Genomic DNA, 13,588 nt, shown 5'->3' with positions numbered 1-13,588 from the left:
AGTCAGAGCTCGGTGTTCCGAAGCCTCCGCGTGCTCCGTCTCTTCCTCTCCCTCAGGTTCTATCCGGACAGTTACCAACAAGACAAGAAGCGCGGGGTGTCGCTCTCGGATGTCCGACCTCCTGCAGACGTCCGTTGCCTTTCAGAGTGTTTTGGTTGCGCGCGCACGCTCAAAGCCCACGAGGCGCCGCAGGGCTATCCAAGGTACAACCTCGCGCTGGAAGCAGGGCAAGTGAAAGCGCTTTCTGCCGTTTTCATCCTATCAGTGACTATATACAAACGCACACCGCGTCTGCCATGAACCCCCACTGTGCTTCATCCAAAGTGAAGTTTCCGCGATAAATTGCGGACAAACGATGACTCTCATTACATTGATCGTGCTCGAAAATCAAAATCCTTACCGGCTCTCATAGACGTCGCAAAAAGAAAAAAAAAGTACACTTTGCAAGCGAAGCACCCGAAGGCAGCACGACGCACCAAATGCACACTGGATCCACTGCACAAGTTATAGGCTTAGAGTATCGGCACTCTGTTCCCCGATTATCTTGTGGGCGCCGCCTTTTTGGGTGCTGAGTGCAGACGGGGTGCAACCGGCGATATAGTTACCATTTGGCAATGCGACTTCCTGAGATCGCGATGCGGTTTCAGGAAGCTCAGACGGTGGAATTTTCCCGGTGCCGCTGATTGTGTTAACATTCCCGGAGAACGGAAAAACGTTTCCTTCGATTTCGGATAAAGCTTCAGATAGTCGGCCACCATGATCTTATGCGCCAGGATGGCCGAAGTGTCGATACTCTGAAGCGCAGCCTATTTAGTGACTCTAGCACGCTGCCTGGAACGCGCCTCCGACTGGTGTGTTTAGAGTCCCACTCCGCCCATACATCCAAAGTGGTCCCGAAGTGGCAACAAATGACGGCTCAAAGGCCGGCGTGTCACGCTGTCAGATGTCGCAATCCTGGCGGTTGGCGCTTGAAGCGCCGACAGTAAGCACGAGCAAACGCGTGTGTCGCTGTCGTCGCGGCGTCCCACCTCCTGGCTGTCGAAGCTTCCACTGTCAAGCAGGACGATCCCCCAGCCGAACAGGCGTCTGCTATATTCATTACCGTTGCTGCGACACCGCCAGGATCGCAGTCGGCGACAGCCTGACACTTCTATAACGTCACTGGGCGGAAATCGAAGGACCACTTTCCAGTCATCGTAGCTGTAGTACACGCCATCCCTCCCGATCGCAAGAGTAAGACGAAAGTCCGCTCACCTGCATCCCGAGTCGGCAGCATGACGACGAATGCAGCCGGCCATGAAGGCTCGCTCCCAGCTGCTCGCAGCCGCGCGTCCCCGTAGCCCAGTTCGGTCATTCGGGGTTCCGCCCGTGGACAATGAGTGCCGCCGTTGGTACACCGACGCCACCGCACCGCCCGACCGTGTGTGTATCGGGGAAGAAGACACTGGGGACACGAGGCGAGGTACTGACGATAACCGTACAAGCAGAAAGAGAGAGAGAGAAAGAGGAAGGGCACGTCTTCATCCACGGATCTTCGACTGTTCGTCGTCTCCTGGCCGGAGAGGAAGAAGCTGTCGGTCTCTCCTCCGCGGACGTGACTGGGTCCCTCTGGGCGCGCGTGTCACGGTCCACTGGTCAGCTTTCATTAGGAGAGACTGGATTAGATAAGCAGTCGCGCCGGTGCCACGGCGGTTGATGTGGGCTTACCGTTGTTATTGCGAGCTTTCTGTAATCCGTTTCACCTTACGATGGACCGCAGCGGACGGAACGAGCCATCCCAGCCACCCCAGCGTTGGGAACCTGTCACGCGACTACGTACCCCACGCTTCGCTGCCTTCGCTGCACCCACTTTAGAAGGACCTGTGACGCTCAAACGGCATTAAACGGGCTCCGATGGCTCCGTAGCGTCCTCTGCAGTCCATCCTAAGGCGAAACGGAGAATAGCCACCTCCAGGGCTGCGATGACGTTCAGAAACGCTCCTCGGGAGGCGGGGTTGTTTGGCAGGAGGTCGGCGGGTGAGTTGCTCTTTCTCGGAGGGCACGCTTCGGCGCGTGGAACATACCGACGGTGGCGTCTCCGCTGGAGCCGAAGGAGGCCATTATTTGGAAGCGCGGACACTGGGTATAATGCGCATTCATACTAAACTTGCGCAACGCCAATCGGAACCGCAATCATTACGCTTAGTTGGGAAGAAACGTTGCGACGGATTAATGTTTTTTTGGTCGTTTTTTTTTTTTTTCATTAACGTTTTCGTTAGGGGTTTTCTTTATACGGACGCACTTTAGTTCAGGGAGCACTACTCAGATCATGATAACGTTAAATAATAGTTCAAACCCTAATCACCATTGAGCGTCCGTTGGTTGTTCTATATAGTACCTTCGGTGTTCAAGGCGAAATCGCTTTCGTTACATGGCTCGTGCGCGTCGCCTCGTATCTGTGATGTTCGTAGAACTACCTTGGCGCTTCAAATCAAAACAGCATGCACCGAGAAACTGAGAGAGAGAAGAAGGCGAGAGCGCGCGGGGACATAAGAATGCCGAGCTCCGATTCGAATCATTAGTGGGTAGACCTAAAGCTAGCTAGCTGCCTTTGTCTCCACTGCACGCGTCGAACACGTTAAAACGCGGAACGCCGGCATCCGGCTTCTGGCTCTCGCATTCGAAATCGTCCGACGAATGGAGTGGAGCCATCCCAGCCGCTTCAGGACGTAATCAGAAACGATAGGAATTAACCAGCACAACACCGGCAACCGTAGTAAGCAGGCAGGCACCCAACCCAACTCAAAGGAACGCCAGATAACGGAGTAAGATAAATCAGACACACAACTTCTACCTATACTTAAAATCTTATCTCAAAATACAATTTCCCACTCATTATAATTCCCACGACAGCTAAAACTGAACTTGCCGATATTAGGACCAGCAAAGCAATACAACCTCTGAATACAATTGCGTTCTACACACAAAATACTGTAAGCCTACTTGTGTAAATGGCTAAATGCACTCAGGTTCAAGTTGGCTAAACTAAGTTGGGTCATACCTTGACGACCATCAGTCCTCATGTTAAGGACCTATTCAGGCCGTCGGCGTTGCCGTTACTCCTGCCATTTTTGTATACAACGTCAAAATTAAACTGTTGTAGAGCAACGCTCCAGCGCAAGAGGCGTCTGTTTTTCGGAGACATATTACGTAACCACGTCAAAGGGCAGTGGTCCGTTTCAAAAGTGAATTTGTTCCCCGAGAGGGTAGCACGTGAGCTTCTGAGCCGCCCAGACCAAACATGCGCATTCTTTCTCGCTCGCACTGTATGGCTGTTCTCAAACACTGAGCTTTCGGCTTACGTACAAGACAGGGTGCTCACTGCTCTCGTTATCCCTCTGGCATAACAGAACTCCCATTCCTCGGTCACTGGCATCACACTGAACGACAAACGGCTTTCGTAACCAGGAGCCATGAGAACGGGCTGTCTAGTAAGTGCCGCTTTCAGTGCGTCAAACGCTTTTTGTTTTGGTTCGTCCCAGACGACGAGCGAAGGTTGTGTTTTTCAAAGCGCGTCAGTGAGCGGGCTAGCCAAATCCGAGTAACCGCGGATGTTTCGCTGATAATACCCGGTAAGCCCGAGAAACGCTCTGATATCAGTTTTAGTTTTAGGTCCGGGATAGTTTGCTACGGCTTCAATCTTAATTTCGGACGGACGACGAAATCCTTGTCATACAGCATGGCCCAGATACGTGACCTCGGCTCTACCCAACTGGCACTTCTCCGCCTTCACTGTAAGACCGGCCCCCGGAGTCGGGTGAACGCTGCCCGCAGGTGATCGACGTTACCTTCCCAGCTGCTAGAAAAAATAGTGATGTCATCTAAGTGTGGCAAGGCAAAATCGCCAAGTGCCTGCAGCACCCGATCCATCAAACTGGAGAAACAAAAGGGAGCATTCTTTAACCCGAGACTCAGCATCAGGGGTCGAAAAGTGCCAAACGGAGAAACAAAAGCAGAGAACCGACTAGCACGCTCTGTAAGGGGCACCTGCCAATATCCCCGAACCAAATCAAGTCTGGAGGTAGATTTGGCACTGCTTACTGTCTCGATACGCTCCTCGATGTTCGGTATCGGGTAGATTTGGTCCTTGGTTATCGAGTTGAGCCGACGATAGTCGATGCAAGGACGCGAATTTTTACCCAGAACCTCGACCATGATCAAGGGAGACGTGTAGTCACTTTCTCCGGGTTTTATCACTCCCAGTTCAGGCATTTTATCGATCTCAGTCTTAATTAAGTTTCGCTGCCTAGGAGACACTATGTAGGGCTTTGCCCTGACGGGCTGGTCAGAGATAAGCTCGATATCATGAGTGACCCAGGTGGTTTTACCCGGTCGATCTGAAAAGACGTCCTGGAGCTCTGTCAAAAGCTGTTTTAGACCTTCAATCTGCGCAGGTTCCAGCTCTTCCGTCTTTACCGCCTTCCGCGTCACGTCGTCCACCTTCTCGGCCACAGACGCCCCCCTTAAAGGCGGGATTTGCAGCGTTTCCTTCTTCCGGCGCATTCAAGGTCATGAAAGCAATTTCTTCGGGTTCGAAAAATGGCTTCATTAGGTTTGTGTGATAAATTTTGACTTCCTTTCGCTTCCCCTTCATTTTGACAGCATAATTCGTATCGGATAGTTTCTGGAAAACCTCTGCCGGACCTTCCCAGTGCACTTCGAGCTTATTTTGTCTTGAACTCCTTAGAAGCATCACCTTGTCGTTCACCTTGAACGTTCTTTTACGGGCCGTTTTATCATAGCATGTTTTCGCCCTGAGCTGCGCTGCCGACATGTTGCCCTCGGCAATTTTTCTAGTAACATGCAAGCGTTCAAGTAATTCGAGGACGTACTCTACAACTGTCGTGCCCTCTCCACCTTCTTCCCAACACTCGCGTAACATACGCATCAGAGAACGCAGCGCTCTACCGTACACCAACTCTGCGGGACTGAAACCCGTAGATTCGTGCTGAGCCGAACGCAAGGCGAACATCGCTGCGTGCAAACAGCGCTCCCAATCCCGCTTGTGTTCCTGAGTCAGTGCTCAGAGGACCCGCTTCAGTGTTACATGGCACCGTTCCACACTGTTTGATTGCGGGTGGTGGACGGAACTATGAATAATCTTAATACCGCACCGCTCAAGGAAGGTCGTCGTCGAAGCACTCGGAAAAACGCTACCCTGATCGCTCTGGAGCTCCGCAGGGAAACCTACTCTGGCAAATACAGTCAGGAAAACGTCGACCACTTCCGTTGAGCTCAAGCTTTTAAGAGGCACCGCCTCCGGAAACTTAGTGGCAGTACAAATCGTTGTAAGAAGGTACTTGTACCCTGACTCAGTGACGGGCAAGGGCGCTACCGTGTCCACTACCAGGCGCTTGAAAGGCTCAAAAATCAACGGGGCCAATTTTAGAGGGGCCTTCCACTTGTCGTTCTCCTTCCCGACGACCTGGCACACGCTACATGACTTCACGTGTTTTTTTAACAACTGGAAAACACCCTGGCCAATAATGCTCTTGAAGTAATCGCTCTTTAGTTTCTTTGTACCGAGATGCCCTGACCAAGGATTTTCATACGCCACATACAGGAGGTCGGAGCGGTACTTGGAAGGCACTACGAGTTGATCATAAACCCTTCCCCGCCTGTCCTCGTATTTTCGATGAAGGAGACACCCGTTCTCGTAAAACGTAATGTTTTTCCGGGCTACCCCTTCCCTCTGTGTATTGGAGAGTATCTTGAGACTGGGGTCACTTTTCTGTTCGAATTGCAAGCTCGCCGTCCCCACTCTCGGTAGACTCTGTAACCTAGAAGTGACTGGAGGAACAACGCGACCCTCAGCCATTTCCAAAACGTCACAATATGAGGACTCATCTGAGCCTGGAGAGTCCTCTCCTTCGTCGTAGGGTTCGGACTGCGTCTCTCTTGCCTGCCCAGCGTCCCCAGTCCACACCACGTCCTCGGAGGTTTCGGGTTGCTCATTGTATCTAAGCTGGCTAGCAAGCTCCCGCGCTTTCGACCGAGTTAGTGCCATTGCACTACCCCCTCGGTCAAACGCTTTCCCATTCTACGCAGTTTTTAGTCCGATTTATTAGAAAAGAGGTACGGATACTGGGGTAGTAGGTTAGCTGAAACCGCAGCCTCCGTCTCCAGTGTGCCGAATGGACCTTGAATCGTCATCCTGGCTACCGGCAGACAGACGCTCTGCTGTTCCATCACCTGCCGTATCCACGCACACTCACCAGTGTAGTGGTCCGCTTGCACGAGCGAAGGGTGCACGACGTCCAACGTGGCGGCGGTCCCTGAGCACCTTGCAGGGCTCGCCGTTCACGGGGAGGTCGTGGAGATAAGGCTCGAGCAGCCTGTCATTCTCGTCATCTTTACGAAGGTACGAGAAAACCACCCGAGGCTTTCGACAACCAGCCGCCATATGACCCGTCTCGTTGCAGGGAAACAACGCATGGGCTGTCTCGTCTCAAATTGTTTTTTTGTTGTTTTGTCTGCCCGACCTTGTTTCTCCGCGCGACGGTTCTCCTCTCCTGCCTCTCCGCCTCCCGCGGCCTTTGACTCCTGAGCGCCCTTTACGGAGTCCTTTGGCTCCGTCTTGTCTTCCTCGGAGCGTGGCTTACAATATTTTCCGCGGGAACCTCCGCGCGCACCTGGAAACTTACGTTCTGGGGTATCGTCTTTCTGGCTACTGCGGCGTGCCACAAACTCTTCAGCCAGCTCGGCAGCCTTTTGTGTCGTGTCAGGATTTGTATCCTGAACCCAGTATCGCATTACCTCCGGCATGCCCTTGTACAGTTGTTCGAGCCCGAAGCACTCGACAACGCCGTCGTGGTTACCGTAGACCTCCGCACTTTTAAGCCATTCTACCAAGTTTTACCTAAGATTGTAAGCGAATTCAATGTATGACTCTTCGGCTTTTTTTCTGGTACCCGGAAACGCTGCCGGAAAGCCTCCTTCGATAAGCGATACTTTTTTCTGAAGGCCGAGCTCGACCGCGTCATAGTCTGCTGCCTCCTCCGGGCTAAGTCTGGCGACAACCTGTGCCACTTCACAAGGCAGCAACGTGAGCAAGAGCTGAGGCCATGTATCACGTGACCACCCGATCCTGTTGCACGATCCTTTTAAAATTTACCAGAAAAAGACCAATATCCTCACCCACCTTGAAAGGCTGCATTAGGTCTTTAATTTTTAAAGCCTTCACTTCGCCAGGTTTCGAGACGCCCCTTACTGCCTGATCCACCTCGAGGAGTTTCATTTCCAGTTCCAAGCGTTTCATCTCCACGGCCGCTTCGCGTTCCTTTTTGGCTTTTTGCTCAGCAGCGTCGCTCCTCCGCTCTTCCGCCTCGCGCTCTTCCTTGACTTTAGCTGCTTCGCGCCTCTCTTTGATTAATTCCCAGCACTCGTTCAAATCTTTATCGTCAGCACCTAGGGCTTGGATTGCCTTCACGAGGAGTGGTTTTCGTTGAATTTTCCTGGCATCGATCCCCAACTCCTCACACATTAACAGCAAGTCCGACTTATAAGCCGGACTTGCTGTTAATGTGTGAGGTATACGCACATTAGCAGACGCGCAGCAGCTGCGTATAAGCAGCTGCTCGAGATCCATATCGAGTGTGACTTGAACCCGCTCTATGGCTGTCCAGCAAAACCCTGCTCGAGTACAGCCCCACCACCAGTCCTAGACTACCCCGGCTGGAAATCTGGCGTCCCTACGAGTCAAGTCGAGCACTCACCACTCCCCACAGCCGACGTCGCTCAAGTCCATCCCACCGCTGCCACCAGTTGTCGCGGCCGATGTGAGTCCCCAGGATGGACCAGGATCGGCTGGGGTCCAGATCCGGACGGAGCTTCGGGCAGGAATCTCAGCAGGCGACGATGACGATAATTAAAACTCTCTTTTATTTAAATGTCAGAAGAGTAATGAGCTCTGGCTATACAGCAGCTAGCCGCAGCTATGAGTCTTGATATCGGTGAGCTCTCCGAGTTAGGTGGGCTCAGTGCTTTTAAAGTATTTCGGTTGCCATGCAGTCGGGCGGCAACCAATCGCGGCGGTGCACCAGTTTCGTCACCCACACCTTCTCGGAAAGACTCCCTGTCCAAGTTACGTCACACATCCGCGCACACCACACCGAAAAGGTCGTCTTACTCGATGGCACCATGCATCAATGCACCAGCTTGCAGGTGGCTTGGGGTCGACAGGGCGAGAGTTTGGCGTAATGTTCGAGTCCGAGGTCCGCTGAGTTGACCTTGCCCGGGTATCTCATTTGGGTACCAAGGGGGGCAGACATTCGGCCGGCTCGACGCTTTGAAGACACGTTATTTCGGCGGTGAATTATGTGACGACGGGCCTCGCCCGTGAGCGAAACATGAGACGACGAACCAAGGCCGCCGACGTCCATCGGCGGGCCGACGTGCCGATTGCAAATGTCATCCGCTCTGCCGTTGTCGATTGCAACAAGGCACGACTCCGTACAGCTCTACGGGCGGCCAGTCATGCAGGACTCACCTTGAAAATTGAGAAATGCCGGTTTGGCGTGAAGGAGGTGGTTTTCCTGGGAGGCAGGATCAGTGCACTTGGCGTACAGCCTGAAAAGAGCTTGGTGGACAGCGTAGTGAATATGCCAGCTCCCAAAGACAAGAAGGATGTTCAACGCATGATGGGTGTGTTCACATATTTCAGCAAGTACCTGCCTAGATTCTCGGATCGGACCACCCTCCTACGGAACCTGCTCAAGACGGGGTCAGTATTCGAGTGGACCCTCAACCATGACAACGAGTGGAAGACCCTCAAAACCTCGCTGACCACAGCACCAGTCATTGCCTTCTACAATGAAGCACTGGAGACTAAAATGTCCACGGATGTGTCCAGTTATGGCCTTGGCGCAGCTCTCTTTCAACGCCATGACACAGAGTGGGGGCCTGTAGCTTATGGATCCCGAGTGCTGACAGAATGCGAATCTCGATACTCCCAAATTGAAAAGGAAGCATGAGAAGCACGTTTGGTTGTGATCGGTTTCGCGATTTCATTTTTTGAAGACTCATAACTAGAGACCGGATTTTAGGCAAATGCCTATTTTTTTCCTTGCGTTCCTATCGCCCCGTTTCGATATATGAGTACGAATTGGAGGTCAAGGATGGGTTTTATGGTGGTTTTATAGTGCCTATAAATGCCTATTTTGGGTGTTGGTGCCTAAACTCTGATAAATGCCTATAAATGCCTTTTTTCTCAAATTGGCGCCTAAATCAGCTCTATGTAGCGTCAAGTTTCGCTTTCGAGTGCAATTTGATACCTTTACTCATTCTACCTGGAAATATTTACTGTTCTGAATTTTATGGGTTTGAACCTGGTCCTCTTTTTAACACTCCCTTCCCCCCCCCCCCCCCCCCCCTTCCCTTTGCGCCGGTGCAACCGGAGCGGCGGCTTCTGCATGCTTTACGGGTGGCTTTCCCGCAGGACTTGGCGGTGGACGCACAACTCTACTCCCCAGGGGAACTATGATACCGTCAGGGGCAAAGAAAGTGATGGGGAAAAATTACGCCCACCTCCCCTCGCGGGAACCCTGGTGTGATGCAACGGATCTGGGTGGTTCCATTGGTGTTTCCGTTGGGTTTGATTCTCTAAAGGAACCGTCGCATCAAGCAATCGTCGAGGACTGCGAGAACCCGTCGCCACACGATGGGGAACGTGGCTAGAAGCTGTTGACTACTACAACTGCTGCTTTTCGGACATCAAGGCTGTGATCAACGGCCTTCCAATTGACGAGAGTGTTGCAGTCACGAAGGCTCAAGCTGTCCTCTCCGTGAATAGCCTTCCAGGAGACCTCGCGTACCTTTGCGCCAACTTCACGTTCTTAGCGGATTTATATAAAAAAACTTGAAAGTGCGGGAGAAACTGTTGTTACGAACGTTGCGCTAATTTTCCACGCACAGGAAAGAATCGCCACCGTTCCCGAAGGACCCGTCGCCGAAAAGGCACGTGCGAAGCTGCAATCGGTCTTGGACAAACACAAGGGGTTTTCTGTCCTTAAAGAAGCTTCAGAAGTCCTTGCTGGTGAGCCCTGTAGGATCCCAGTGTCAATTAACCCATCGAATCTTCCCAAGTATAAGTACGCACCAATCACATCTGTCGACGTCGAGCGTTCGTTCTTCGCGTACAAACTCATTCTCAGCGACAAGAGGCACAATTTTGAACCCGGAAATCTGGAGATGCTGGTAGTTACCTATTGTTTCTATAATTTTCATAGTGATTCTTAAACTAGGTTCCGCGTTCTGTCCAAACACAATTCTTAATATTTATATTTCGAATGAGCGTATGTGTATTTGGCAGTGTTGAAAGGTCTTGCCTGTATAATTAAGGTACCTGTAGAAAATTGCTAAAGTTTGTACGTAAGTTCTTACGTAACATGTTAATTTCTTAACAAACCTTGTCTATCTTGCATTTATTATTTTCTTGCTTTATTGTAATTTAATTACGTCAGGCAGACATAACTTTGCGCTTTTATAAATCAGTATTACCATATTTCAAGTATTGTTTCTCCTGCCTGTTTCACAATATGCGACGCTTGAGTGACTTTCGCATCTGAACATGTATGTAAGCAATGCGCTTGTGAAATTAAGCCAATTAATCGCCATTAGCCCAGAGGTATTACGGGGCAATTCCACGTCTAATGTCAATGTATAGAACTTGTTATGAGAGAAAAATAAAGAATTGAATTGAATTGAACTGTTACTGCCATTGTGGCCTCATAGCAATGACATTTTTGGATTTCCTGTCGTGCTTACAGTTCGCTCACGTCTTCACTTGAAATTATTAGCATTTATCTAAAAATTTATTGCGCCTATTTTATTCTTTTTAGTGCCTAAAACGTTGTTTTTGCCGCGTATTTTTGGCGCCTAAAACGTGCTTTTTTAGTGCCTAAAAATCCGGCCTCTATTCATAACCTTAAAAATAGACCACCAACCCCTTATCGCTATTGCAAAAAAGAATGTAGGAGACATGCCCCCTCGCCTCCAGCGCATTTCTCTCAGACTGATGAAGTAGGACTACAAGTTTCAATTCGTTCCGGGCAAGCAGCTAGTACTTGCAGATGCATTGTCACGCGCACCGGCTCCTAGAGACTCACAACCCGTCCCTGAGAAACATGATGCCGAAGTGCATGCGGTCGAAACACTGTCAGACATGGTGAGCGACACCACAATGACCAAGCTCGCTGCAGCGACAGCCGAGGACAAGGTATTGTCGGAAGTCATCAACGGCCTTCAGGATCACCGAACGCTGCCTCAGTCATTCCCCTACAGGTCATGCGCCGAAGAAATGTCGGTCGTTCAAAGAGTGCTTCTTAAAGGACTAAAGGTGGTTATTTCGAAGAGGCTCAGAGAAGAGATGCTTAAAAGGTTACATGATGGTCATTTGGGAGTCAACAAATGCAAAGCAAAGACTCGTCTTCTAATGTTTTGGCCTGGAATGTCAGTGGACATAGCACAAATGGTTAAAAACTGTTCAACGTGCAAGCATCATGCATATCAACAACCTGCAGAATTACAGTCGATGAGAGCAGTGCCACTTCGCCCATGGGCGTGCGTTGGTGTGGACTTATTTCAGTATGGCGGGCAGACATAGTTGCATTTGATGCCTACTCGAATTTCTCCGAGGTTGAGCACCTTACACATACCACGACAGATGCAGTTGCCAATGCGCTGTCGGCGATCTTCGCAAGGCATGGACTACCAATCGAAGTGTGCTCCGACAATGGGCCCCAGTTTAGTTCTAGCGATTTTAGGGCTTTCGCGCTCAAATACGACTCTCGGCACGTCACTTCAAGTCAACACTTCCCGTGCTGATATGGTCTAGCCGAGAAAGGCGTCCAGATAGTCAAGAATACCATGAACAAATCAGAGCATGCACAAGAAGATTACAGGCAAGGGCCTCTCAACTACAGATCTTCGCCTCTGGAAGACGACCGATCAAGGAGTGAACTTTTGATGGGAAGAAGAATCAGGTCGCGCCTGCCCCACTTCACTGGACCAGCTCCAAATGCAGTGCACAAGCATCAGCAGAGCAGCCGGGGCAGAAGACCGCTTCAGCCACTCCCTCCAGGGAAGGTGGTTCGCCTCAGGGGAAAGAATTCCTGGGCAACGAAGGCTAAAGTTCAGGACTTGGTGGCCCCAAGATCCTACCCGGTCATCACGAAAGTGGGCAGAACACTGCGAAGGAACCGACGACACCTTCTTCCAACCCAGGAGGACTTTACCCCTGAAGGGGAAGACAGCGAAGTGGAGGACTCCGCATGCTTGGCTCCAACACCCAGACCCTCATTCGGGGACCAGCCTACTGGGATGGACACGGCGTCTGCGGTCCCAAGGCCAACAACACGGTCACCGACCACAGTGCCAGCGACTGTGCCTCCAGCTCTAATGGGAGTTACTGTGCCGCCGGCGGACCCTAGTAGAAGGACGCTACGACGCGTGCGTCATCCACCTCACAGGCTCACGTACGATGAAGCTTTCCGTCAACAGCCTTCACTGTAGTGTTGTTGTTCCGCCCTAAGAGAAGGGGGGTGTAACGGCAGAACCAGCATCATGGTCTGGCAACTCAGCCACCCCATATAGGGACTCAAAGCACAAGCGCCCGAGCCGCCATTAAAGGTTCGACGTTCGTTTGGTTCACACCGTTGTCTTGGTTCCTTGTTGGTTTCTAATAGAGTTAGAACGAAGCGTTTTTCTTCACTCAAGAAACACAATAAAATGTAGTTGGAGTGCAAGCTGAAACAGCGTCGTAAGTGCCGCTTTCACAAGCTCGGAACATTATGCTTTTGCGGCCTGTGGTCGGCGTGTCGTTCGTCGGGAGCTATGTAATTCTTTTTTTAAAATCCTTTCGTCATTTTTCGAGCGTAAACCGATCGCAATAATCTGATGTGATCAGGAACCGATTCATTGTTTGTATTGTTATTTGTATAACTGATAACTTTGCCGGACTGTATACTTGACGTTTTGTCCTGTCACCCTTTCCATGCAATAAATACAAAAAAAAAGAGGGGGAATCGGTGGCCGAGTGGGCTAGCGCACACCAGGGGCCCTAATCTGGACACTTGGCGAAAAAGTCGGCGAGACATTCGGCGGCTATGATTGGCCGCCGCCAAGGTCAAGTGCGGCGTTGGACAATCGCGGCCGCCAGATTTCTCGCCGTCGTTTTCGCCAAGCATCCAGCTTAGGGCCCCAGCTTGGAGCACGTGGAGCGAAAGCTCGCACTGAAGAACCCAGGGATCCTGGGTTCAATCTCCACCCCTGCCCGTTTCGATCTGGATGAGCATCGCACCGGCGTGCGGTCGTGTATCACTACTGCGTGATGCACGTTAAAGACCCCAGGCCAGCGGTTTGTACTGCACCGGCTAAATTTCTCATCTACAGCCTGGAGACAAGTCGCCCGTTGAGGCAGACGGGCGACTTGTCTCCAATGCTAGGCGGCATAAACATACACACAACCCCCCGATTTGTCGTTTGTCATCCTTTGGAGCTTTAGGAGATGCAGTTTTGTGCGTTTCTGCGTGTTTTTCAGCCACGAATATAT

The 13,588-nt window shown here is 51.3% G+C and overlaps 1 protein-coding gene and 1 pseudogene across 1 annotated transcript in view; both read left to right on the top strand.

Moving 5' to 3' along the window:
• LOC8031338 (NAD kinase) overlaps positions 1–13,588 on the top strand; it is a 292,525-nt gene that overhangs the window by 143,966 nt on the left and 134,971 nt on the right. The gene's annotated exons all lie outside the window — the stretch shown is intronic.
• Positions 8,179–10,325, top strand: LOC120842161 (annotated as a pseudogene).

This window comes from Ixodes scapularis, unplaced genomic scaffold (genome assembly GCF_016920785.2).
Source record: "Ixodes scapularis isolate PalLabHiFi unplaced genomic scaffold, ASM1692078v2 PGA_scaffold1__304_contigs__length_218370807, whole genome shotgun sequence".
Taxonomy (NCBI): domain Eukaryota; kingdom Metazoa; phylum Arthropoda; class Arachnida; order Ixodida; family Ixodidae; genus Ixodes; species Ixodes scapularis.
This window is presented reverse-complemented; position numbering and strand designations above follow the sequence as displayed.